The sequence below is a fragment of the Periplaneta americana genome, chromosome 1 (assembly GCF_040183065.1).
Source record: "Periplaneta americana isolate PAMFEO1 chromosome 1, P.americana_PAMFEO1_priV1, whole genome shotgun sequence".
Lineage (NCBI taxonomy): Eukaryota > Metazoa > Arthropoda > Insecta > Blattodea > Blattidae > Periplaneta > Periplaneta americana.
Genome location: NC_091117.1, coordinates 68,396,545 through 68,422,421, shown reverse-complemented (window position 1 = coordinate 68,422,421; position 25,877 = coordinate 68,396,545). Strand labels below are relative to the sequence as shown.

The 25,877-nt window shown below is 35.3% G+C and overlaps 1 protein-coding gene across 11 annotated transcripts in view; it reads right to left on the bottom strand.

Moving 5' to 3' along the window:
* Camta (Calmodulin-binding transcription activator) overlaps positions 1-25,877 on the bottom strand; it is a 1,741,786-nt gene that overhangs the window by 394,238 nt on the left and 1,321,671 nt on the right. The window lies entirely within an intron of this gene.

The window sequence follows — 25,877 nt, the reverse complement described above, 5'->3', positions numbered from 1 at the left end:
TAATAATCCAAGTAACATTGTTGCCAATCATTCGTGTTAAAAACTCCCATACAAATAAATTTCCCACAAATAGCCAAATGTCTTACAATGCAATATTGTTTATAATATCTTTCAATCGGAATTTTCTAAATACAAAAGAATTACACAAATTGCAAAGAAATAATACTACATTCTTGGGTAGAGACTCGACCTATGTCCCGGAGGAAATTTTAGCGTTGAATTTATGCCGTACATATCACTTATCACATAATCCAAGAACATCCTATTTGCCATTATCTAATAAATTATAATAAATTTCCTACAAATGGCCAAATATTTCCATTTTCTACAATACCCGTGCATTGGATTTTAGAGAAAATTATGATAATATAAAATCTGTATGTATAATATTACTCAATAAATCCATCTATCTATCTAGATAGATGGACTATACATACATACATAACTTTACACTTTACAATATAGCAGAATTTACAAAAAAATCATAATAATTACGTAATACCGATTATTTACCTTTCGTCTCGTTTCTCTCATGTACACTCTAACCACGGCGTAAATACCAGATCAATAAACTGTGGCGCGTTAAGTATACCTCTTCATAGAACATCTCGTTATTCATCATCTTTTACAGTATCCACCTCGCGACAATGGAATTCCCTGTCACAAAGTATTAGGGGCTGCAAGACAATAAACACTTTTAAAAACAGCTTAAAAGATAACCTTCTTAGCATTTCACTCCAATCATATTGACTTAAACTATCACTATCTACATTGTTACTCCTTCCTTTAGACATGCATCCTGATAGTGCTGTATTTTCAAAATTGTCTCATGATAGTCTCTTTCTAATATCTAACATTATTTGAGATATATTAACATTCTATGTATTTTAGCTTAATTCTGCTACATAGTTTGTATTTCAGTGTTTAATTAATAGTTCATAGTATTTTGTTGTTTAATTCGTAAATAACTCTTGCATACATGTAACTCTTATCTAAATCAAATTGTTGAATTCTTTGTAAGTTCATACATATGTATGTATACTTTTTGCTGGTTGAGCGGAAGAGAAGGCCTTACGGCCTTAACTCTGAAAGCTAAAATAAATTATTATTATTATTATTATTATTATTATTATTATTATTATTATTATCATCATCATCATCATCTATAGTCAAAATCTTAACAAGACATATTTGTAGGCGATCCGATCCGTCTTTCTTTGACTATAGGATTGAGATTTTACAAATTATTTTAAAATCTGAAGCAATTTCTGTGAGTCTACTCTCTTCCAGCGTAAAACTAAACCACTTAGTAGACAGCTGTCATGCTCGTTTTGCTGTGAACAGATGACGCTCACACATTGTTATGAATTCCAGACTGCAGAGACAATACAATGAATTGAATGTATTCTATGAAGACCTGCTGACACATGAATTCCCTTTGTGCTTTAAAAGTGATTAAATACATACGCATGGAAGTTAACATTAATGTCCTATTTTGACAGTGCTGTTAATGTCACCATGAATAAAATGCATATTTAATATCTGCCGTGCGTATAGCGGACATAAAAAACACACCCAAGGGTAACACTTCCATACTTTATTATACATATAACTGTCTACCTTTGTGAACAATAAAATCTGCCTATCTTGCTGTTAACTGTTTGTTTATATCGCATTAATTTACATTTCTATGTATATAATTAGTAGATTTTAATTGCCTTTTTCTTTCATAGGCCGTTCGGTGAAATTTAACATTCATATCAATTTGGACGCGAAACTGAAGAGGGGAGGAGAGGAAAGCAGGAAATGATATGGTAATGTGTGATCAGCAAATTAGCTGTGAATCTGAATTTGTTATGAACATTTCATTACAGAGGCTTCAAAATAAATACGGTGCTATGTAAACACAAAACAATTCGCTCTGTATAAATCTCCAAGTATTATGTTATTAAATTATAACAAAACATAACATTTTGACGGCCATGTTGCCCGACATCCCCAGCGTCAACGCCAGATTAATTTATTTCGCTCGAATGTGCTATCTTAATCCAAGTACAAACAACGCCGAATCAGTGTACACAATTACTAAAGGCGCGGCTTTAACGCCGTGTTGAAGCTACGGCCTTGAGTTAAAATATATTTACAGAATGCATATCTTTTCTAGAAATATAATGCTCCGTATCATCTTAGGTGTTATCTCAGAGTTGTTCTTGGGCCTATTTCACCACTGAACTTTAAACATCAACAGCTTTTCAACTTTTTAAAAGTGAAATGTCTTTCTGTTCCCCATTAATTAGAGACTGCTTTGCATTTTTCATTTAATTCTCCAAAGTTCTGTACATCAGCAGCCATTGTAACGCCATTTTGTTGAGCTCCATTTCCCAGCCAATAAAGTCATATGAGTAATAAATTGTTCTTTAGATTAAATAGAAAACTATTACTTGTTTTTGGCTCTGAAATAGGGCTCCATTTCTTTCAAGAACATAATGCACTTGAGTTGGAGCAATTAAAAAACTTTCACAAAATTGAGACAAATTGAGGTTATGGAAATATATCCTATTTTATATACTCTTTTTTGGGTTCTTTATCATTTTAATCACTTAATTGTAAATTGACACTTCTTATTATATTTCTTTGATGGGCGATCATAAGAGTACAAGTCAAAAAACCTTACTTTACAGGAGAGCAAAAAAACTGTTTAACATCGTACATGATTTTGAAGATACTGTTATGTATATCAGAGAATGCAGCGTTCTACAGCAGGTTTTGACTTGTACTCTTTTTACCAGACATAGATATCGAGCTGATGATGACAAACTGTACATATCTCAATTTCGCCAAAAATTGACTTGTACTCTTATGATCGCCCATCAAAGATTTCTTCCTTAAATTATTTTAAATACAAAGAAAAAAATTTCAGAATGTAATAATTTAATCCTAATGGCAAAAGAAACTTCACTTTTTAGCATAATAATAATAATAATAATAATAATAATAATAATAATTTTATTCTTCACCTGACATAATTAGACGTTTGAGATGGGTAGGCCATGTAGCACGTATGCGCGAATCCAGAAATGCATATAGAGTGTTAGTTGGGAGACCGGAGAGAAAAAGACCTTTGGGGAGGCCGAGACGTAGATGGGAAGATAATATTAAAATTCATTTGAGGGAGGTGGAATATGATGGTAGAGACTGGATTAATCTTGCTCAGGACAGGGACCAATGGCGGGCTTATGTGAGGGCGGCAATGAACCTCCCGATTCCTCAAAAGCCAGTAAGTAAGTAAGTAAGTAAGTAAGTAAGTAAGTAAGTAAGTAAGTAAGTAAGTAAGTAAGTAAGTAAGTAATAATAATAATAATAATAATAATAATAATAATATTTATTTATCATTCATTTACTTAGTCATTTATTCATTCATTCATTCCATTTATTTATTTATTTATATTGGCAGAGTTAAGGCCATACGGCCTTCTCTTACACTCTACCAGGTCCCAAAGTATACAAGCAGTGAAAATTTAACAAACAAAAATTTAACGAACAGAATACTAACATATTACAAAAAAAAATAACAGCATAACAAAATCGACACTAAACAACATGAAAATAATACCATAATAGAAAAACGAAAGTAAAATACAGATCTAAAGATTTGAATATAATAAAAGCAACTCCCTTAGTACAAAAAGTGAATAGGGAAAAGGTAGGGTAGAATACAACAAAAATGGAATGTAATAAAATAATAATAAAAAATTTAAAAAATACAAAAATTAAATAAAATCCACAGTAAAAAGGGGTATGATTATAAATTCATCTGGTGATCAAGAGAACAAAAAAGGGAAAAAGGAAGGAAAAAAATGTATGTATATATATATATATATATTTTACAAAACTTTCGCAGAGAAAAGAGCTTATAATTGAAAGGAATCTGAATTGAAGAAGTGTAATTTTAGTTTATTTTTGAAACTAGATAATGTCCAGCAGTCTCTGATATATTGTGGTAGTGAGAGAGTTCCAGAGATGAGCTGAAGAGACGGTGAAAGATGAAGAGTACAGCTTGATTCAAGGATTTTTGCCCATGAAAAAAGTAAATAGATAGACTAAGAGCGAGTTACTCATCACTACTGGCGGGCTGGGTCACACAGGTCAGGCCAAACAGTTATAACTAGGGAGCGGATTTTTATGTGCTAAAAATTTAAATATAAGTTATTTATTTTTTATGTGTTAAAAAGTACGAAAATATTTGGTAAAAATAAAAAAATATTTTGTTTTTAAATATGACAAAAATACCTTACTTAGCTTGAAAAAAAATGTTACAAGGTACTCACCAAGCACACTTGAGTGCTAGTAGTTGGCCGAGAATTGCAGTGAACAATAAAGGTCATCTCCAAATTCTCCATCACAAATGCATGCTGATTATCTCTGAACAACGACTTATACTGTAAAAACGATCTTTCCAAATCACAGGACTTAAGAAGTGCATATTTAAAGAGAAGAATGTCACAAACACATACACCGTCAATTTCACCTACAGACACATCTTCCAATACTTGAGCAACTTTGCACATTTATTTATATCCACTGTTTTGCCGTGAATGCACACGTGAAGCAGCGGCAATGTGCTTGTTTCCAGACAAATGTTGGGTTACTTGAGAGCGCTGATCTGCACTTACTGATTTACCACATGGTTGGCAAAATAACACTTTTCCGTCGGTAGTAAAAATGTTTTTAAATTCATCTGCATATTGCCGAAGACGCGATTTTAAACTCGATTTGATTTTAGGCATCTTAAGAGGCTAATATACACACGTCTTAACGTAAATAATGTTTCTAGCTACTTACTGACAATGTCTGAGAAAAGCTTCCTATAGCGACGCCACTATATCTATACTACGCAGCTTATTATGCTTATTGCTCGATAACGGGGAATCACAAGATGTATTGCCACACTTGAAAGGCATGAGCGAGAGAAGAGGGATTTGTTTAAATTAAATTATGTTTATACCCGAGCTCTTATCTTTCACAAACAAAGCGTGGAACAAAATCATCTTCAGCAACAATAAATATTCCTAATTATGTGTTGCATGATCTCTCCTTCTTGTCCATGTTAGTTTATTCTCACATAATAACATTGATACGATGCCTAGCAGTTCTTAGAACTTGAGGCAATACTATTACAAAAATGGATCACGGATACACCACACAGCCCATAAAAACATGAAGCAACGAAGAATTCTTAAAAAGAACCAAGAATTCTTAAAAAAACAGCGTAATTCTGAGTGATATAATTGATTTAGTTTTAAAATATTTAAAAGTTCTTGTAAAAAAATTATTTAAGTAAAAAAAACTCCAAGATTTGTGTGTTTATAATAGATTTCCTGAAAATATGTATTCACATAGCCTAAATTTTTTTCTGAAAATTTGTGCTTTTATGTGAAATAAAATTCGGGTTTTAAACTTGAAACTTGACATTCGAAATTTTTAACTTTGTTAATTGTGTTTTATCACACGCAAGAAAAATATTTTATTACATAGGAATCCTTAGTTATAACACCTAACGCTTCCTTCTTATCATGTCGCAGTACACTCCGTGTTAAAACACAATATTCTTCCACACGTCCCGTAACTAACCATTGTCTGTTGATTAAACAATGTCAGGGTGACTTATATTTTGTTGACCTGAGTGTCCCTCAGCTATGAGCAAGATATTATATTCGTTTATCCTCTTCCCTCTTCCCCTCCTATGCACGTTTGTGATTAAATTTCTTTCTTATGAGGCAAAACACAGCTCGCTCACTAACCAAACAACCAAGGACAAGGGCCAATAACGCTGAATCGAGCTGTAGAAAGATGTTCGGTGTTTAGGAATGGAGAGTGTGATACGTTTACGGTGTTGTGAGCGAGTTTCTATTTCGTGATATGAGGACAAATGTTGAAAACGAGAAGCTAAGTAGCTAAGGTTAGAGTTCTGAAGAATATTGAAGAGTAACGTGAGAGAGTGAATAGCCCTTCGCTCTTTGAGACGGACCCAGGACAGGATATTTAGTGAAGGTGTGATACGGTCAGATCTACGGACGTTGCAAATAAATCTAACACATGCATTATGAACACACTGTACTGTACTCCAACCACGAGAAAGTCTGTGGGGAATGAGACTCAGCGGGGTAATGCTGTGAATGAATGTTGATGTCATAAGATGTCATAAGGCCATACACGTGGGTACTCGTATCTCCTTTGGCTAGCTCTCAAAGCACAAACAATAACACTGATACACACATGCTTATACTTAGGGCTGGGCAAAATACTGACATCCAAGTATTTCAAATACAAATACAAAATACTTAAAAGAATAGTATTTGAAATACAAATACAAAATACTTTTAAAAAATTAACCAAAATACATTTGTATTTCAAATACTAAAAATACATTTGTATTTGAAATACTCGGCACAATATATAAACAAATAAGAATATTACCGAAAATCTAAAATATTATAATAACATTAAAATTATTTTTATCTCGAAATTTTATATAAACACTGTAACTGAACATTCTTCCTTTACCCAGTCAATAATGAAATTATGCTACATATGAATAATTACTGCTCCCTTTCAAAAAAGCCAGTTTCTCAAAAAGTTCATCAGGTAAGGATCCCCTTGCTGGTGAATGAATAAATCCTGCAAAACAGAGCAGTCTTTCTACAAGCGCAGAGGAACACAAACTTGTTTTATACTTTATAAAATCTTGTTTCACTGTTGGGTAATTCTCTAGAGTGCACAGGTTGTCCCTTTGCCATTGAAAAATTGTATGAGCTCATGCTCCGCAGTAGACAAGTTCTTTTCTTTTTGCTTTTCAAAGTCTGTTGTACTTGAGTTGAAAACATAAAAATTATTTTCATCATCTTCATCGTCTGAACTGACCAAAGGTGTAGCGAGAACTGCTCAGCTGATTTCACACACATATTCTGTATCCTCTTCTTATCATTTGGTGAGGCAGTGTCAGGTACCTAGCTATCTCATCTTAAATGATGGGTGGAAACAAGCTGCCAAAATAGCTCAATTTGGTTCTAGGGTCAGATCAAACATCGCTTTAAATCTTGATGAAAGTGAACTCATTAGGATTGGAGTTACTTGGAATAGATGGTGTAGATTACTATATAACATAATATGTAATCTGTTTTTGAGGGAAATTAATGTGGATAGAAGTTGGTCGTAATAGCAAGTCTTCTCATTTTGCATTAAATCAAGGGCTACAGCAATGGGTTTCAGAACTGCACACTATTCTTCAAGGTACTTAAACTCAACATCTTTGAAGGTTGTCAATCCCAGTTTTTCACATATACTGTTTATATCATGTTTTAATTGCAATATTTGAGAGATTGAGCCATAAAGAGAATTCCATCGAGTTGGGCAAGGAAACTTTAATGAATATTTAAAGACATCTGATATAATTTCTGAGGATTTGGGTCTCCTAGACGCATTCCATAATGCTGAACACTTAGCAAGTGTTGGGTGATGGATCCTTGATTTCTTTATGGCATTAAGGAAATCAGTTGTGGCAAGAAAACTAAGTGTATGGCTAGCACATCTGAAATGGGTAGGCAAATAAGACAAAAGTTCATTCTTCAAATCCAAATCCAAAACTTGAAGGACAAGAAGAAGAAGAAGAAGAAGAAGAAGAAAGTATTTTAAGTATTTGAAATACAAAATACATCAATTTTATGTATTTAAATACAAAATATATAATACTTTTTAAAATCCTTGCAAAATACAAAATACTAATGTATTTCAAATACATGTATTTCAAATACTGCCCAGCCCTGCTTATACTACCCTAGTTACAAAATTAAATCACGGTTAATCTCCTGGTCTTTTAATCCCTACATACAGGAAATAACATATGCAGGAGAGCGCATGTTTTTTAAACTGACGTTGTAACGGTAATACTATATATCTACTTCGCTCCAATAGATGACGCAATAGTAAGCACATTCCTTTCACGGTTGATCTCCTGGTTGGAGAACAGTAGTCTGTCTGACAGTCTCATGTTAAAGTCAGTGTAGAGAGTGTCACAGTAATCAAAATTAGGTATCTAGAGCGTCTGTACTAAATTCTTCTTAACAGAAATATCTTTACTCTAATTCACTTAATTAAACCCAAAACTCTAATCCACCCATCATTACATTACCAACTTTGAAGCCATCAGCTAAAATACTGATCTATGAAAAAGGGTCCCCAGAGCTAATACGTTTGAGAACCACTGACGTAAGAGATAAAGGACATCCCCTGAGCCTTGATTAATCAACTGAAAAAGAAATTGGTACGCTTTCGTTATGTCCGCAATAAATCCTACAGAATATGCCAGAGCTCCTTTGTTGTGATGTCAGCCGAGGCTGGATCTTGTAGTGAATACGCATGCCGGAAACTTTCATCTTTCTGTTAGCGTTTACTCGAATGAATTACTACTAATTCAATTGTCTGAGGGCTCATTCGTGTGTCCCGGCAGCCACTCGTAGCAGAATTTCCTGGGATGTCATTCCGGAAATAGAGACGCGGAGGTGTCAAGTTGCAGAGAAGCATTCCCGCTCCATTAATGAACTTGCGAGTACAAGTGCACTCCGCAGTGCTCAGTAGAACGTAAAAATATACAATATGCATGCACTCTCAGAGAAGTCGCTATTAACGTCAAGGAAATCAGTGCTGCAAGAAACGTGAGAATTCATTTTAAACTCAAATTTAGAGTTAGCTGCAAAATAGTAAACGAGTCTGGGAGAATATCTCTTGGTAATGGACCTAACATACAATTACCGTCCCTGAGTAAATCTATTTTCTTCTTTAATCTCTAATTTAATGACGATATATCAACTGTACGACTATCTAGCGACAACAAAATTGAAGATACTGAGATGCGAGATGATATTTTTACGAAATAAGTCCCAGGGTTCGCTATAGGATTACGTAATATTCGTTTTACAGTTGAGAAAAACCTTGAAAAAAATTCTCGCCAAGTTAACGGCATAAGCGGGATTTGAACCAAAGTCCGAGCGCAGCCTTGGTTCAAGAGTTCTGTTCGTTAATCGCCAATTATGCCTCTACACTACATCATTGGTCAGCATTTCGTGACTCGCGAGGCAACTCCTTAATATACAAGCGTGCGGAGGTGTAAGGCATGATCTCCCTCCCCTTAGCCATCACTAGTTAATTCCAGAGCGGCGGCGGCGGCCATATTTACTCCTTGCTCGGCACAGAAGCATAAGCAGTAATGCTAGAAGGAAGGTCATTAAAGGCGATATCATACATGTTGATGTGGTTTATTGAATACAGGAGACGAGGATTAATAAACATTATTGTCATAGTGAAATGACTCATTAGAGATAACACTTTATTATTTATGTTATGTCCATTTCAATAGGGATAACATCAGCAATTTTCTACTGCAATTCTCATACCAACACTTCGACTGCCACATTTAGCAGATTGTTGCAGTGCATTTGCTATAACAGACAATTTTCTTAACAATAAATAAATTCTAGTCCTAAAATACGGTGATAAGACGTTTTCAAAAATATTATGACATGTTGGGAACGCATGAGTTGAAGTGTTAATGAATAAAGACTTCAAATCCTTTAATTTCAACTCATTTTCTACCAACGTTTCACATTTTTCTGCTTATAGTATTGTATCAAATACGATTTTACAAGAGTGTACAAGTGACATTACCTTATACGAGAGTCATTAATGTGCTAATAAAATTTATTGATTCATCCCTGTTATCAGGTATTAGACATGAAAAACAGTTTTCACAAATACTATATAACTTATTTTGTTTTATTTTGAACAAAACTGATCCCAACAAATAGTAAAAAGCTTGTTGTACATTCAAGTCACTATTTCTATTTTCAGTTAAATTACAATTTATCCTATATCAATTTCCTTTTACTAACATTCAACTTCACTAGACCTTCCTGTTTCGGATTTACTTACATCTGTACCTAGAAATCAATTAATTGTTCAGAAACGCAAACTGCGTAATTTCCATGCTTCGTTTTTTAGAAAACTGAGAAATCGTAATGCAGTGTTCAATTATTTTGAAAGTGGGATTGGATTTATGGAATGGACAGTAGAAAATAAATTTTCTAAAGCATCTTGAATGCATCTATCTGGCATAAGATATTTGAAGTTCGCTTTATTAAGACAATTTTCTTGAAAATCAAGAACTGTTTTTGTTACCAATATTGTACCAATTTGGGATGGCTTCCAACGTTCCCCTTTTGCCCACCTTGATGTTTTCAATTATAAATATTTTGTCATTACTTCCTTATGGCTTTTAAGGATCCTGAAGGTTCATTTCCGCCCTCACATAAGCCCGCCATCGGTCCCTATCCTGTGCAGGATTAATCCAGTTTCTATCATCATATCCCACCTCCCTCAAATCCATTTTAATATTATCCTCCCATCTACGGCCTTCCCAAAGTTCTTTTTTCCTCCGGCTTCCCAACTAACACTCTATATGCATTTCTGGATTCGCCCATACGTGCTACAAGTCCTGCCCATCTCAAACGTCTGGATTTAATGTTCCTAATTATGTCAGGTGAAGAATACAATGCGTGCAGTTCTGTGTTGTGTAACTTTCTCCATTCTCCTGTGATTTCATCCCTCTTAGTCCCAAATATATTCCTAATTACCTTATTCTCATACACTCTTAACCCTCCGCTGGACACGTTAAAAATGTTAAGTGTATTGGCAAATGGGTCATGGGGTCTCAAAAGACCTCACATGCCTAGCGAAGGGTTAATCTGGTTCCCCTCTCAAAGTGAGAGTCCAAGTTTCACAACCATACATATCAGATAATATAACTGTTTTATAAATTCTAACTTTCAGATTTTTTGATAGCAGACTAGATGACAAAATCTTCTCAACTGAATAACAAACATTTCCCATATTTATTCTGCGCTTCATTTCCTCCCGAGTGTCATTTATATTTGTTACTGATGCTCCAAGATATTTGAATTTTTCTACTTCTTCGAAGGATAAATTTCCAATTTTTATATTTCCAGTTCGTATAATATTCTGGTCACGAGACATAATCATGTACTTTGTCTTTTCGGGATTTACTTCCAAACATATCTCTTTACTTGCTTCAAGTAAAATTCCCGTGTTTTCCTTAACGTCATCCGCATAGACAAGAAGATGTAACCCGTTCAATTCCAAACCCTCTCTGTTATCCTGGACTTTCCTAATGGCATATTCTAGAGCAAAGTTAAGAAGTAAATGTGACAGTGCATCTCCTTGCTTTAGTCCGCAGTGAAAATATTATGTCGTTGAGAAGTATTCCTCGTCTTGTTTGTGACTTAATGCTAATTTTGTATAACAACAATTGATTACACATTGAGTAACTGCACAACAACACGGCATTCTTCAAGATAGCAATGGAATGTCACACTAGAAGCCTGTGTTCCTACGCAAGTCTTGCGTTGTACTCAGTCCCCGCAGGAGTAAATATGGCCGCCGCGTTGGCATTTGCCGGATCAAAAGAATGCGGTACTCTCCAATATACACTGCTCTGGTTAATTCGATGTTAAGCAGTCTGAGTATCCTCCCCCACCTCCGTTCCCTTTGTTGTGTACTGCATGGTGCATTTTATATGACGTAATCTTTGCCGACCACTGCTCTAGACTCCAACTGATACGCGTGAATAAACCAATGAAGCGAAGTCTAATAGATTTTAACTTTCATATTATTCTTAATGTCAGATTTTTGTAAATAAATAATGGTAATAATAATAACATCAATAACAATCATAATAGAACTACAACAGAATAGAAATCATTACTTTATACTTTTCATCTGTCTCGAACAACTAACATCTTATCTTCCTGCCTGTTAAACAATCCCTGATTCGGAATTCTTTCGTTTTACATTCTTGACAGATATTCGTTTACTTTATGGATATTATACCCAGTTGCGTTCTTAGTTGGTCATTTATAATCTTGTCCTGTCTTGTGTATCCTTTTACTCTCCTGAGAAATTTCATTTCTGATGACTGTATTTCAGATGCATATCTTCATTTGATTTATTGTTCATAACTCGCAATACTACAAGAAAACAGGCATTGTTACGTTTTATATAATTTTAGCTATAACTTATGTTTTAAATTCCTACTTACTGAATCACAGATATTTTGAAATCGATGTAATTTGGTGGTAATATCGTTGTAATCGTAGATAATATCGCAGCGAAAAAGTTTCACTTGCTCTGAACATTTTTTACCTTAAAATAATCTTACTTCTGACTGTAAGTTTTCCTTGGAATGCAATTATTTAAATTTTTATCGTCGATATTTTAGATAAAAAATTTACACAACAAATTATCTTCATTTTCTTTACTTAAAATGTGGTCATGTAAAAAAATAGCATTGTATTAGGAGATGTTTTACAGTTTATTCTTAATTCGAAATTAAACGTACATAAAATGTTCCATTCTCTGAAAATGCCGTCCGTATAAATATTAAACACAGTTGAGAACAAACTGCATTCTTGTTCTGCGTCCATATTTATTTCTATTTCTTTACACCATATCTTATAAATATCTAAAATATATTTTATACTACTATATGTAGATTTAATTGATCTTAGTTGATTGTCTCGAATTATTTGCTAGTAAAATATTCCGAAGTTCCTTGGCTATAAAAAGTACGTACTGTCGGAAACTGAGTGTTTGCGAGCGGGAAACGAAGCGGAGTATAAGGTTGAGTATCAGTCACAGCTGCAGAAAGAGATAAATGCTGTTCTCCAACCAGGAGATTAACCGTGAAAGGAATGTGCTTACTATTATGTCATCTACTGGAGCGTGCTGGGTAACTTTCGGTGCTGGACCCCGGACTCATTTCACCTGCATTATCACCTCCATTTCATTCAGACGCTAAATAACCTAGATGTTGATACAGCGTCGTAAAATAACCCAATAAAATAAAAAAAAATCTACTGGAGCGAAGTAGGTAGATAATAGTACCGTTATAACGTCAGTTTAAAAAACATGCGCTCTCCTGCATATGTCATTTCCTTTATGGAGGAATTAAAAGACCAGGAATTAACCGTGATATAATTTTGTAACTAGGGTAGTATAAATATGTGTGTATCAGTGTTATCGTTTGTGCTTTGAGAGTTAGCCAATGGAGATGCGTGTACCCACGTGTGTGACCTTATGACATCTTATGACATCAAAATTAATTCATAGCATTACCCCGCTGCGTCTCATTCCCCTGAGACTTTCTCCTGGTTGGAGTACAGTACTTGATTCAAGGTCTCGTGGTCACTAACACGCTACTAATCAGTTTCACTTATAGCGGCGGCACGAGCTTGCCACTACCGTTAATAATCGTCAGGATGCGATAAATATTTATCTGAACGGTTAATAGCATGTGTTGTATGTTTTGATTAACTGTTGCAGCATGGGAGGCGCTTAATGCTTTTCTTATCACATTCTTTCCTCTTGGAAACTCTGTAGGTCCCAACTGTATTTATTAGGAATGTTTTCATCCTGTACTCAGTATCCAGTTAGAGCAGCCCTGGGCATAAAGGGGAAGGGACAAGGAAAGAAAATACCCCCGCCCATGTCCTTTTCGTTTACACCGCTTTAGAAACATACACACAGTAAAGGCACATTGGATAGTGGATGCCTACCTTATACAATCCTCCACTCAGTGTGCTTAAATGCGGCAGGCTCATGTCAGTAGATTCACTGGCACGTAAAGGAACTCCTGCGAGACAAAATTCAGGCACATCGGCGACGCTGATATAAGCTCGGCAGTTGCGAGCGTCGTAAAATACACCATAAGTTTTTTTCTTCACTCGGCAATGCTCGTCTTCCTGTGTACTCGTATCGATCCGAAACATAACAGTCCCTGCCGGGAAAGGTGGAGTGGAAAGTTAAGGGGTAGTCTGCAGTGACTCGATTGAGTTATTAGCACCAGGCCTGAGTTAGAGAAAACATACATTTCCAATTGAATAGTGTGATTGCAAAAAGATTTATACATATAAGTTACAGGATGATTCACGAGGATTTACCGTCACTTCACGACTTATTTCCGAAGACATTCTGAGCAAAAAATGTCGCATAAACATGTGTCCTAATCTCAATATTTTCAGAGTTACACTATTTTGAAGTTGTTAGTAAAATACCTTCTTTTCTTTAGTTTTAAGGGTAAAATAATATTACAAATAGAGAATGAACTATTCAGAAGTACTAATTATTTAATTGGCTAGTGTTCTGAAGCTAAAAATGTGTTGTTAATTGCTCTATATAGATTTTGTTTTCCAATTTTTTTTACTAAAAATCACATCATTCTTATCCACTTATCACAAAGATTGTTACAAATCATACGACTTTAGGAACTTGATTCTTTACAGTTTAATTATGCATCCAAATGTACAGTCTTGAAGAATTTAGAAGAGTGGCGTGATTTGTAACAATTGTTGTTATAAATACGTATGAAAAAATGTAATTTTGTAGTTAAAAATTTAAAAAAAAAATCTGCACGAAGCAACTATGGTATTCACAACACATTTTTAGCTTCAGAATACTAGCTAATTAAAAAAATTATGTATGACTTGAGGCTTTCCCGGCGTTTGGTGTAGAATAACTCTTCCCGGGTTCTCAGCCAGGTGAGTTGAAGATTTGCTTTCAAGCTTTCGACGGCTAGCTCTGCCATCTTCTGTCATTCCCTGAAGAAGATGGCAGAGCTAGCCGTCAAAAGCTTGGAAGCAAATCTCCAACTCACCTGGCTGAGAACCCGAGAAGAGTTCTTCTAAAAAAATTATATTCCTGAATAATTCATTCCTTATCTATGATATTCTTTCATCCTTAAGACTAAAGAATAATGGTATTTTACAAACAATTTCAAATTTCAATTTCAATTGGATCGGTGTCGGTTAGAGTTCCCGGGTAGCTCAGTGGTAGAGCGTTGGTACGTTAAACCAAAGGTCCCGGGTTCGATACCCGGCTCCGGAACAATTTTTCCCCCGAAATTATTCAAATCAACTTTACAGGCAGTTATACCTGAAATCTTGATTTGCAATTTCAAATTAGTGTAACTCTGAAAATATTGAGATTAGGATACATTATTATATGACTTTTTTTTTTTTTTTTGCTCAGAATATCTTCGGAAACATGCTCCGTAAGTGGTTGTAAATCCTCGTGAATCACTCTGTATATGATTAAGTTTGAGACCTCTATCACATTTTATGTTTTTTCTTCCAAAACAACGCCAATTCTTGTCTAAAAGATTGTATTATTGTGCATGTCACTTGAAGCTTCACTCAATCCACAGACCAGTGGATAAAAAACTAGCCCAGTCCTTTCATAGAAATGAATGAACGCGTTTTGGGATCACACTCTTCAATTTCTTTTCACTGTAACTGTAGCCAACTGAAGGTGCAAAATTTCTGCGAACAGTAGACATTCGTCGAGTCAAAACACTATAGCCGTCGCCCCGTATCGAGCTAGTCAACTCGCACAGAGCGACTCGACGTGCCTTTGATGTAATCACCCCTACTTAACAGGAGATAGCTTCCACGGGGGAAAAAAGAAGTGTAGCGGAGTTCCCGCGAACGAGGACTGGTCAGGAATGCACGCAGCGGCGACCTTGGCAGTAACGTACGATATGCTTTATTAATCGAGGGGTGACAAACAGTGTTGCCAACTGGCTATCACTGAATCCCGCTAGACGGAACGTAAATATAAGCTATTTTCGAGCGAAAAAAAGCTAAATTTTCATAAAATACTTTAAAATAAAGCAATTCAAAATTTCATTTATAGACACTGTTACAATTATCACACAAAGTGTGTATATTTGAGTTTTTAAATGATTATATGTATGTACTTTTTTTCTGTGAACTATAAATAATAAATATCATACAATTATCAAATGGTTTAATACTGAATAATTGGAAGTGATTTAAATTGAGTTCTCACGATCATCAAGGTCAATGTCTGGATCCTCAATGTTGAGCAGTAATTAAGAAGTACTTGCAGTGGCGGCAATATCTCTGCTATGTATTTATTTACTTTGTTATTTAACGACGCTGTATCAACTATGAGATTATTTAGCGTCGATGGAATTGGTGATAGTGAGATGATACTCGTATTTGGCGAGATGAGGCTGAGGAATCGCCATAGATTACCTGACATTTGCCTTACGATTGGGGAAAACCTCGGAAAAAACCCAACCAGATAATCAACCCAAGCGGGAATCGAATCCGCACCCGAGCGCAACTCCGGATCGGCAGGGAAGCGCCTTAGCCGACAGAGCTACGCCGGTGGCTTCTGCTACGTATGTGAAATACTCGGTGAGTAGTCATTTGGTCCTTTCTTATATGCAACTAGGATCCATACTTTACGTTTCACATCTATTGGCAATTAATCTTTAAAACTGCCCAATTTTCTTGATGAAGAAAATGCACTGGATGATGTAATGTATTTTGGGTTTCCATAATATATGGATCACAGGAATCTTGTCACCTCAGCAAGAAAGAGAAAGAGTTTAGAGGGAAGGATGATAAACAGATCATTTATGTTCTTGCATGATGAAACATGTTTCAACTCGTCTCTGCATTACAACATATTATTATGTGCTTACCATGAATAGTTTCAGATTAATATTTATACAATATTAAATAAACTTATCTAAAATTGGATTAAACCAACGAAGCTTCCCGCCTACTAAGGGAAGGACATAAGCTAGATTCCCCGCTAAACGAGATTAAATTTTTTTTTTCCACTAAGCTAAACATAAAAAAGCTAGATTTAGCTTCAAAAAAGCTAAATTGGCAGCACTTTGACAAAAGTCACACCAATCGGTGGCGTACATTGCAATTAATCCGCGAGTCTACGCAAACACCCCAGCTGCAAATATCTGCCGACTTGTCAATGCCATGTTCGAGCAGACAAAAATACACAGAAAACTAATCAACCACTCGCCAGCAGCAAGTGAACGGCTTAAAGGAGAGTTAGAACTGTGAACCTAGTACCCGAGCATTCTATCGTTATGAAACGGCAGTTGCTAGTACTGACACACAGCGCGTTGCTGTTACGTCACCTATGTAATACAGTCGCTCTCTTATTCTAGTCATATACCATGTATTTCTCTTTCCCACAGAGTAACAACATACGTAATATCGCAGCGAGTCGAGTCTATCCTATCAAATACGGCATAGACGGTTCAGTCAAATAAACTGGGTAGAAGTATTGTTGGTTACTTAGGTGTTGACGAGCGGATGCCGATTATAATAAGAACCACTCAGATAACCATTTCAGTACACAGACTATCACTTATGCCGAAAACATCAGTTACAATAAGCCTATGGAATTTAACAAGTAGCTTACTAATATTTTAATAAAGTAAATATTAACAATTCCTTCACCTCCGTAGTACGAATTATAATTAATAACTCAACTTTTTGCTTCCTGAGGAGAAGAGCAATGATTAGCAACTGGTGAAGCATATTTGGTAATAAATAGTATCGCTATTGCTTCGTATAATGTAGTCATTCATATTACCAAAGTAATTTCCCCCTGCCGTTTCATCTCGCGCTCCTCTCCTGAGTAACAAAAATAGGCTGGGTATAATATCCAGCCAAGGGAGCGGGGTTTTTGAATCAGGTATGTCGAATAGGCGAGTCAAATAAGCCAGATAGGCAAGCGAAATGAGTCGATTACGCAAGTAAGCCAAAATAGTAAGTTAGCAAATCCAGGGAAGTACTAAATGACTCAGCAAAACCAGGCAAATAGGTAAGTCAACAAATAACAACTTGGTAGGTGAGTAAACAAAATCAGCTTAGTAGGTGAGCCAATAAAACCGGCTAAGTAGGCTGACGTGGATCACATCTAGCCAAGTAGGAGAACCAACAACAATTGCCAAGTAGACGAGTCAGCAATAGTACCCATATATGTGCCAATTACATAAGCCAGTAAAACTAGGCAAACATGTGAGCCAGCAATACTATACAAAGTGGGTGTGTCAATAATAATAAGCACGTAGGTGAGTCAATAATACTAACAAAGCAAGCGAGTCAATAATATTACATTGTACAGGGACATCATTTTATTTTTACTAACATTTTTAATAAGTATTAAATTGCTTATACCTCTGCATCAACGCTGTTTGCTACCCCCTTCTACGACTGGAGTTCGATGATACTGGCGTAATATACAAACAAATCACTTTACTAAGTATAGGAGGGAAGAAAAGTAGTTCATCCATTTACGTAAACTAGGAAATATTGCGATTTTGAGTTTGACCATTTTCATTAGGTTTTTGTTTAATCAAAATACAGTACAGTATTAACAATGAGTGTTTTTACTCACGAACTGAGCTGTCCATGTGGACGTATTCATTATGCAGTGTATATTATACTGTCTAAACACATTAGCGTACAATATAGAGAATGAAGTTAAATTGAAAAATAATAATAATATGGATATTTAAACACATTTTTGAAAATGGTGGCCGTTCATTTCGATACAGGCTTCAGTTCTAATGTACATATTATCGCACTGTAGACTATTGTATCCAATTCCAATTGCCAGTTTCGTCCTTCGTACTAGTAACTCATGTTGAAATAATTCTGTACCTACTCTATAAAAGAGTACTTTACGTACTGTAAATTCAACCTTCACTTCTGCCCGATCAGAAGAGATAAAATTACTCACACAAGCTATCTACTGTCCGTCCAAGTGGTTATGTCGTATGGTAGTAGAAAGGGAGGAAATCACGTGACAGTTAATTACTTAACGAGGCCCTTTTACATAAGTTATTTTAAACAGTTGTATAATATTACGTAGACGTCCAATTCCTAACAGAAATTAATGTTCTCAGAAAGGAGCTAAGACAGCCCAGCCACTAGCTGGCGAATAAAAGCTGGTGGGGAAAACCCGGGATACGACATAGGCAAATGGACGACAGTACCTGTGCGAAAATGATTCAATATTGAAAGCTCTTTCGTCACTGGAAAACGAGAACATATTTTTGGAACGTACTGTTTCCTATGACCGTAAGGCTACTGTGACTGTATATGCGGTCTTGGATCTGTGTGGAGGACGGTTGAACTTCATTAGTAGAAGAGGTGGGAGTGAAGTACATTAAAAAACTCAGGTACAATAAAAATTGAAGTAAAAGTAAAATGATATCCCTGTAGTACATTGTAATAATTAGACGTCGGATTTTTAGGCACTAAAAATTGCAGTTTTAGGCGCCTAAAATAAGCTCAAAATTTGTAAAATTAGGCTCTATTTTAATGAAAATAGGCATTTTAGGCACATCAAGGTATCATACTTATTTCTTTCACTGAAAGTTTTAGTTATACACTAAAATACGCACAAAAAAGTATGTTTAAACATTAAAAAAGAACACTATATTATATTTATAAACAGAGCTGCACAAATTTAATATATTGAAACTAATGAAATAATGATTATTGATATCAAGATTACTCATTTTAAGTTATTGAAATTCAGTTCCATGCTCAGACTTTATTATAATTATCTGCACAGTACACCACCAGAATTTTTTCTAAATTCTCCACAGTTAACCTTTGCCTTTTGCCACTGAGAATCATTTTGAAAGCAGAAAAACTTCTTTCAACCGAAACTGATGTGAGAGGCGCAAATTTTAAATTAGCTACAATAGAAACATCAATACTTACTAGAACATTTACACTTTCCCCCGATATCACTCTTGATACTTTTTCCAACAATGAAAATCCTACATTCTTATTTAATACGTTGTCCCACTTATTTTTAACTTTTTTCCCAGTTTCGCCCAAAGCAGAATGTATGTTCACTTGAGCTTCCTTTACTATTGCTATTTGGCTACAAAGAGATTGTTTTTCACGTTCTAATTGTTCAATGCTTGCAGGTATGAAAGAAAAGTTTGGTGTTATGTAGGCAATATCGTTTTTCACTCGTGAGTCATTCAGACAATCTTTCACTGCTTTCACACACGCTGCACTATCAGTTTCAGGTAATTTATCAATAACTGTGACCACTTCTTTAAAATACTTAGAATAATCCAGGTTCCCCATCGTGTAACAACCGGCTGAGGTGGGAGTGGGATATCTGGAAAGTTCTCTCTGAATATTGAAATCCTGGATGGGGCTTTACAAAAACATTTTTTTGTGTTAGAAATAAACGAATTGACAAGAGGAAATTCATTCCGGATTGTTTCAGAAACCCTGTGAAGGCCATGTGCTAGACAGGTTACATGCGTGAGGTTAGGATAAAATGTTTTAAGAAGTGGAGCTGCAGCAACCATGTATGAGGCAGCATCAGTACAAAACAACAGAACTTTAGAATCGTCTATATTACCTGAGTATAAAGACTGTAGGCCTTTATTTACAAAATAAGCAATGGCTTGGCTATTCACTTTCGAAAGTTCCTTAACACATACGAGGTGTGGAATCGAAGGTCCATCAGGACTAAGTTTTCCTACTACCATATTTGCTATATACCTATTCATAGGATCTGAGGTTTCATCCACAGAGACCCATATGTAAGAAGCACCTATATCCTCCCGAATGGAAGCTAAAGTTTCATTGTATATTCTAAGTAATTTTTTCTTAGGGTCGACTCAGATGGGATATTTTGTTTGCAGTATTTTTGTAAAAACTGTCTTAAAACCGGATTTTCAATTGCATTCCAGGGAATGTTGGCAGCAACAAACGCTCTGGTTAAATCAGCATAGAAATTGCTGCTGAGATTGGATGAAGTAGGCTGTGTTAGTAAAGTTTGTTGCAGTTAATTTTTCTGCTGAGCTTTACCCTTATTAGCCGCTCCTTGCACATGCTACTTTAGGTGGCACTTCTTTTCTTGCGAAATCTAAAAATGTAAAGTAAACTGAATTAAAATAAAATCCTAATTGTTGTATTGCCGTATTTCTATCACAAAGTTAGTGGGTTCGAACAATCAAAATTTTAATGACCTGCAAATACTTTAACTATCGGAATTTAAAAGGTTAAAGTGTAGTGGTCTTAAAAAGAATTATACCTCAGGATAGCTCAGTCAATGTATAAATATTATAGGCCTACTCATTAAAATTAAAAGAATTTATATATTTAAACTATTGTTACATACCTGTTTGCTACAAATCTTGCAGAATATTATTTTTTCATCATAAGTGAATTCTGAATATTCTGTTAGCCATTGCCGGATCAATGTAGATTTTGCACTTATATTTTTCGGCATTATCGCGTTAAACTTCACAGGAAAACGTCCTACCGCTCAAAACTTCTCAACACAAATAAGGTGAGGGAAAGAGCAACTGTTAACGAGCATTCAAATGAACCGTTGTTATTGAGATTCAATTGGACAAAAATACAAAGTTCCACTTATTGTTGCATTTCCTGGTAGTGTTAACACTAGGAGGGCCATTGTTTTAAATATTTTGTAACGGTTTACCCTACTAATTCGCAGTTTTACGACTTTTCATAAATATTTCAAAAACACTCTTTCTCCAAAAAGTGCAGTACAGCTAATCGGTTTCAGACCGAAAACAGTCATTTTTATAGTATAGTATATCTCTGAATCGGTAGCAGCACATGTTGTGATTGTTGCCTGCTTCAAAACTAAGGTTGGTTCTTTGTCGGCATTTATGCCTCCAAACATGTTAAATTCGGTGAAATCTATTGAGAGTGTCGTGAGATTCAAAACATTTTGTTTCCTTTATCAATGGTTTCATGGCCGGTGTGAAGCAAACTTTCCACTTTTTAAATGCCTTAAATTTCGCAGTGAATGCATGTATACATTATAAAAAGTAAGAGTAAAATGCGAAACTTTACAGTGAGTTAGGCATTTTTAGGCGAATATTAACAAATTAGGCTCTAATAACCGTTTTAGGGCATTTTAGGGCACTATAAAACTCTTTGAATACCTTTCAATTTCCATGAAACACAAATATTAATAATTATATTTACTTTTCTCCTAAAGAAACAAAATAGGCATTTGCCCTAGAATCCGATGTCTGGACTAATAATACATTGTCGGCGACTATCAGGACTAAATAATCGTACTGTACCTAGGAATTCTACCGACTCTCTTCCCCTTATATCCACACACCTCAATTGGGTTGACAGAACGTCAGACCCCACCATTGAGTGCACATTTTCAGTGTGACTTAAAATTGTGGTTTTCTGTTAACGAACAGTAACGTGTATTATACAAATAAAAGATCGATACTCGGCCCTGGAACAATTCTTTTTTAATTATTCAAGTCACTTTACAAGGAGTTATACCTAAATGCCCCCAGATTTGTATCCTCTAGCCAACTTCAAACAGCATTTCAAAACTACGGGGAGAGAGATTAACAGACTGTAAATAACAGAAGAGTTTACTGAACGACGTGGCAAACGGATGTATTTAATTTTGGAAAAGTATCCAATCTGTCTCAGTGCTGTGGTTGCAGCGTGATAGATTTCAGGTCAAACAAAGGGCTGCTTTCGATGGTTCAGTTATTGGATCTTCCCTATCTTGTCCGGGAGACCGGGTTCACGAAGCGTGGGCGTGGGCTTGATTTCCAATATCAGGGAATTCAATTCAAGTGGATTCGATAAAGTATCGGCTCATTTTCCATGGAAATTCTCCGCTAATAATGGGTGACCTACACTAACGGAAAATTCAGCTCCATTATTTTTCGAGTACAGTGATTATAGAGTAGAGGGGAGGGGATGAAAGCAGGAAGGAATGCTATGGAGAATGAAATCAAGTGAGGCGATGTGACAACCCTAACCAAAATTACGTGATTGTGTTTAGGAGCTTTCATTATATACTTCTTTTGAAATTCCTCATTGTACAAAACAAAAAAGAGCGGGATGTAATAGGAAATTAAATTCGAATGTCCACAATAATACTTTTTATAGTCAACATGCAGAACAGAGTTTTATGCGACAGCGTCGCTGTGACCAAAATAATAGTCCAAGGAAAATAATATAGGCAGATGAGACTATATCCCAATGCACGTTCTACCCTTGAAGTGTTTTCTGACAATATTAAATTTAACAAATTTCATTCCCCATACTTGCAGCGCAATGAAATAATCTGTAGTGGTGGTGGTGGTGGTGGTGGTGGTGGTGGTGGTGGTGGTGGTGGTGGTGGTGGTGGTGGTGGTGGTGGTGGTGGTGGTGGTGGTGGTGGTGGTGGTGGTGGTGGTAGTAGTAGTAGTTGGTGTATCTTGTCTCACTGTGAAAAGAGAGAGAAAGGAGATATGTCTTACTTCGTCTGTATTGTTATGGCGATGGGAGAGTGGAGCGATGCCGTCCATCCATCCAGTGGCGGAAGGGACTAGTTGATACATTCTGTAGTACAAAATAAAATAACAAAATATCTCTCTTCGTACTGTGTAGTTCCGTCACTGAGCTTGTCTTTCAAGAAACTGTGTTCTCGTAGCCTGTACAATAACAAGGTTTTCAAAGGAATCCTGAAAATTTACAACCCTCCTATAATCTCCACTCTCATTTGAAGGGACTTGGTTTTAATGCTACTGAGACAAGACAAACCTTACCAGGTACTATCTAACCTGGTAGAGTTAAAGCCTTCACGCCTTGTCTTCCCCTCTACCTGGAGATTACAACTACAATATTAAGAATACAATTAAAATTATAATTACAATTAATATTAAATTTACAATTACAATTACAATAAAAATCAAAGTACGAAAAGATTACCTGATTAATAAAGGTTAGACAATTTAATGTAGAAGTTAAGAACAAAGAAAGATAAGCCTGAAATCTATAATTACAATTATTGTCTTTCAGAACCTAGAGTTAGGTTAAGTAAGTCCAAAAAATGGTTCAATTCCATTGCTATAACAATGTTTAATAAGTTACCACAAAAGGCGCATGATGCAAAGTTATAGACAAATTAAATTTGTTTTGTATAACTGGTTAATCAACCATCCATTCTATAGTATTAGTGGATTTCTTGACTCCACTGTAAATGTTTTCTAAATTTATAAGTTGCATTGCTCTTTAGTATTACTATTAGTATTAGTATTGGTTATTGTTATTATCATTACCAGTATTGTATTTCATTTGTATTGTTGTATTCATCTGTTTTTATATTTTATGTCAAATATTATCTCCTGTAATTTAGTGTATTTTATGTCTATTGCAATTAACTGTTACTCATGACATTAATAAACGATTAATTGATTGATATAATAAATGCATGACTTGAAAGGCAGAAAAGAAAACTAGCCATAAGGCGTATATGGAGAGATTCCAGGAAAATTCGCAACAGATTCGCACAAAATCACGTATAGAAGCTCAGTTCTTAAAGACAATCTGACGCTGTTTGATAGACTGACACAACAGCATGGAAGCAATGATCTTCAGTGACACGCGCATATATATGTGTAACGCTGCAATAAATATAAGTGCTGTTCGGAAATATATTGATTGCACCTTGTATCTCGCATGTCACGTAACAGTGAAAGAATTCACGGAGGATGACACCTCAATTGCTGTCTCTAAGTACGAGTATGCACCGAAGTTTTTTTTTTTTATTTAATATTCCAAAGTTATCACATCTTAAAGTTAGTAAAGGTAGGTAAAGTTACTCGTAGTTAACAAATCTGCTGTAGAGATCTGTGTGCAGCTTGAGGGCAGGTTTCGACATAGCTCATCAACAATTCCTTTGTAAGCATTTTTCTATTCACCGAAACATACTGCATACATGCCTTCTGATATTTAGTTTAATGTCACCTATTTATTTAGGTTTACTCCAAAGGGTTATACAGTACAGACTAATAGATTAATGAGGTGTAAAAATGTATGTTCTGTTCCACCTGAAACAAATTAATAAGAGAAAAACTAAAATTTGTTTAAATAAACCTTTAAGTTACCTAACAAATCTCTTATAGAAATATTTCAAAGCTTTAGTTAGAGCTATCTATTAAAATGAATTAGGAATATAAATGATTAACACATTACCACAAAAAATTCAAGTACTTTTCAAATTATCTTGTTTTTTCTAAAAGAAAATTTACTTACTTACAAATGGCTTTTAAGGAACCCGGAGGTTCATTGCTGCCCTCACATTAGCCCGCCATTGGTCCCTATTCTGTGCAAGATTAATCCACTCTCTATCATCACATCCCACCTCCTTCAAATTCATTTTCATATTATCCTCCCATCTACATCTCGGCCTCCCCAGAGGTCTTTTTCCCTTCAGTCTCCCAACTAACACTCTATATGAATTTCTGGATTCGCCCACACGTGCTACATGCTCTATCCATCTCAAACGTCTGGATTTAATGTTCCTAATTACGTCAGGTGAAGAATACAAAGCGTGCATTTCTGTGTTGTGTAACTTTCTCCATTCTTCTGTGACTTCATCCCTATTAGTCCCAAATATTTTTTCTAAAAATCTTATTCTCAGACACCCTTAATCTCTGTTCCTCTCTCAAAGTGAGAGTCCAAATCTCACAACCATATAGAAAAACCGGTCATACAACTGTTTTATAAATTCTAACTTTCAGAATTTTTTATAGCAGACTAGATGACAAAAGCTTCTCAATCGAATAATAACACGCTTTTTCCATATTTATTCTGCGTTTAATTTCCTCTCGAGTATCATTTATATTTGTTACTGTTGCTCCAAGATATTTGAATTTTCCCACCTCTTAGAAGGATAAATCTTCAATTTTTATATTTCCATTTCGTACAATATTCAGGTCACGAGACATAAACATACACTTTGTCTTTTCGGGATTTACTTCCAAACCTATTGCTTTACTTCAAGTAAAATTTGCGTGTTTTTCCTAATAGTTTGTGGATTTTCTCCTAACATGTTTACGTCATCCACATAGACAAGAAGCTGATGTAATCCGT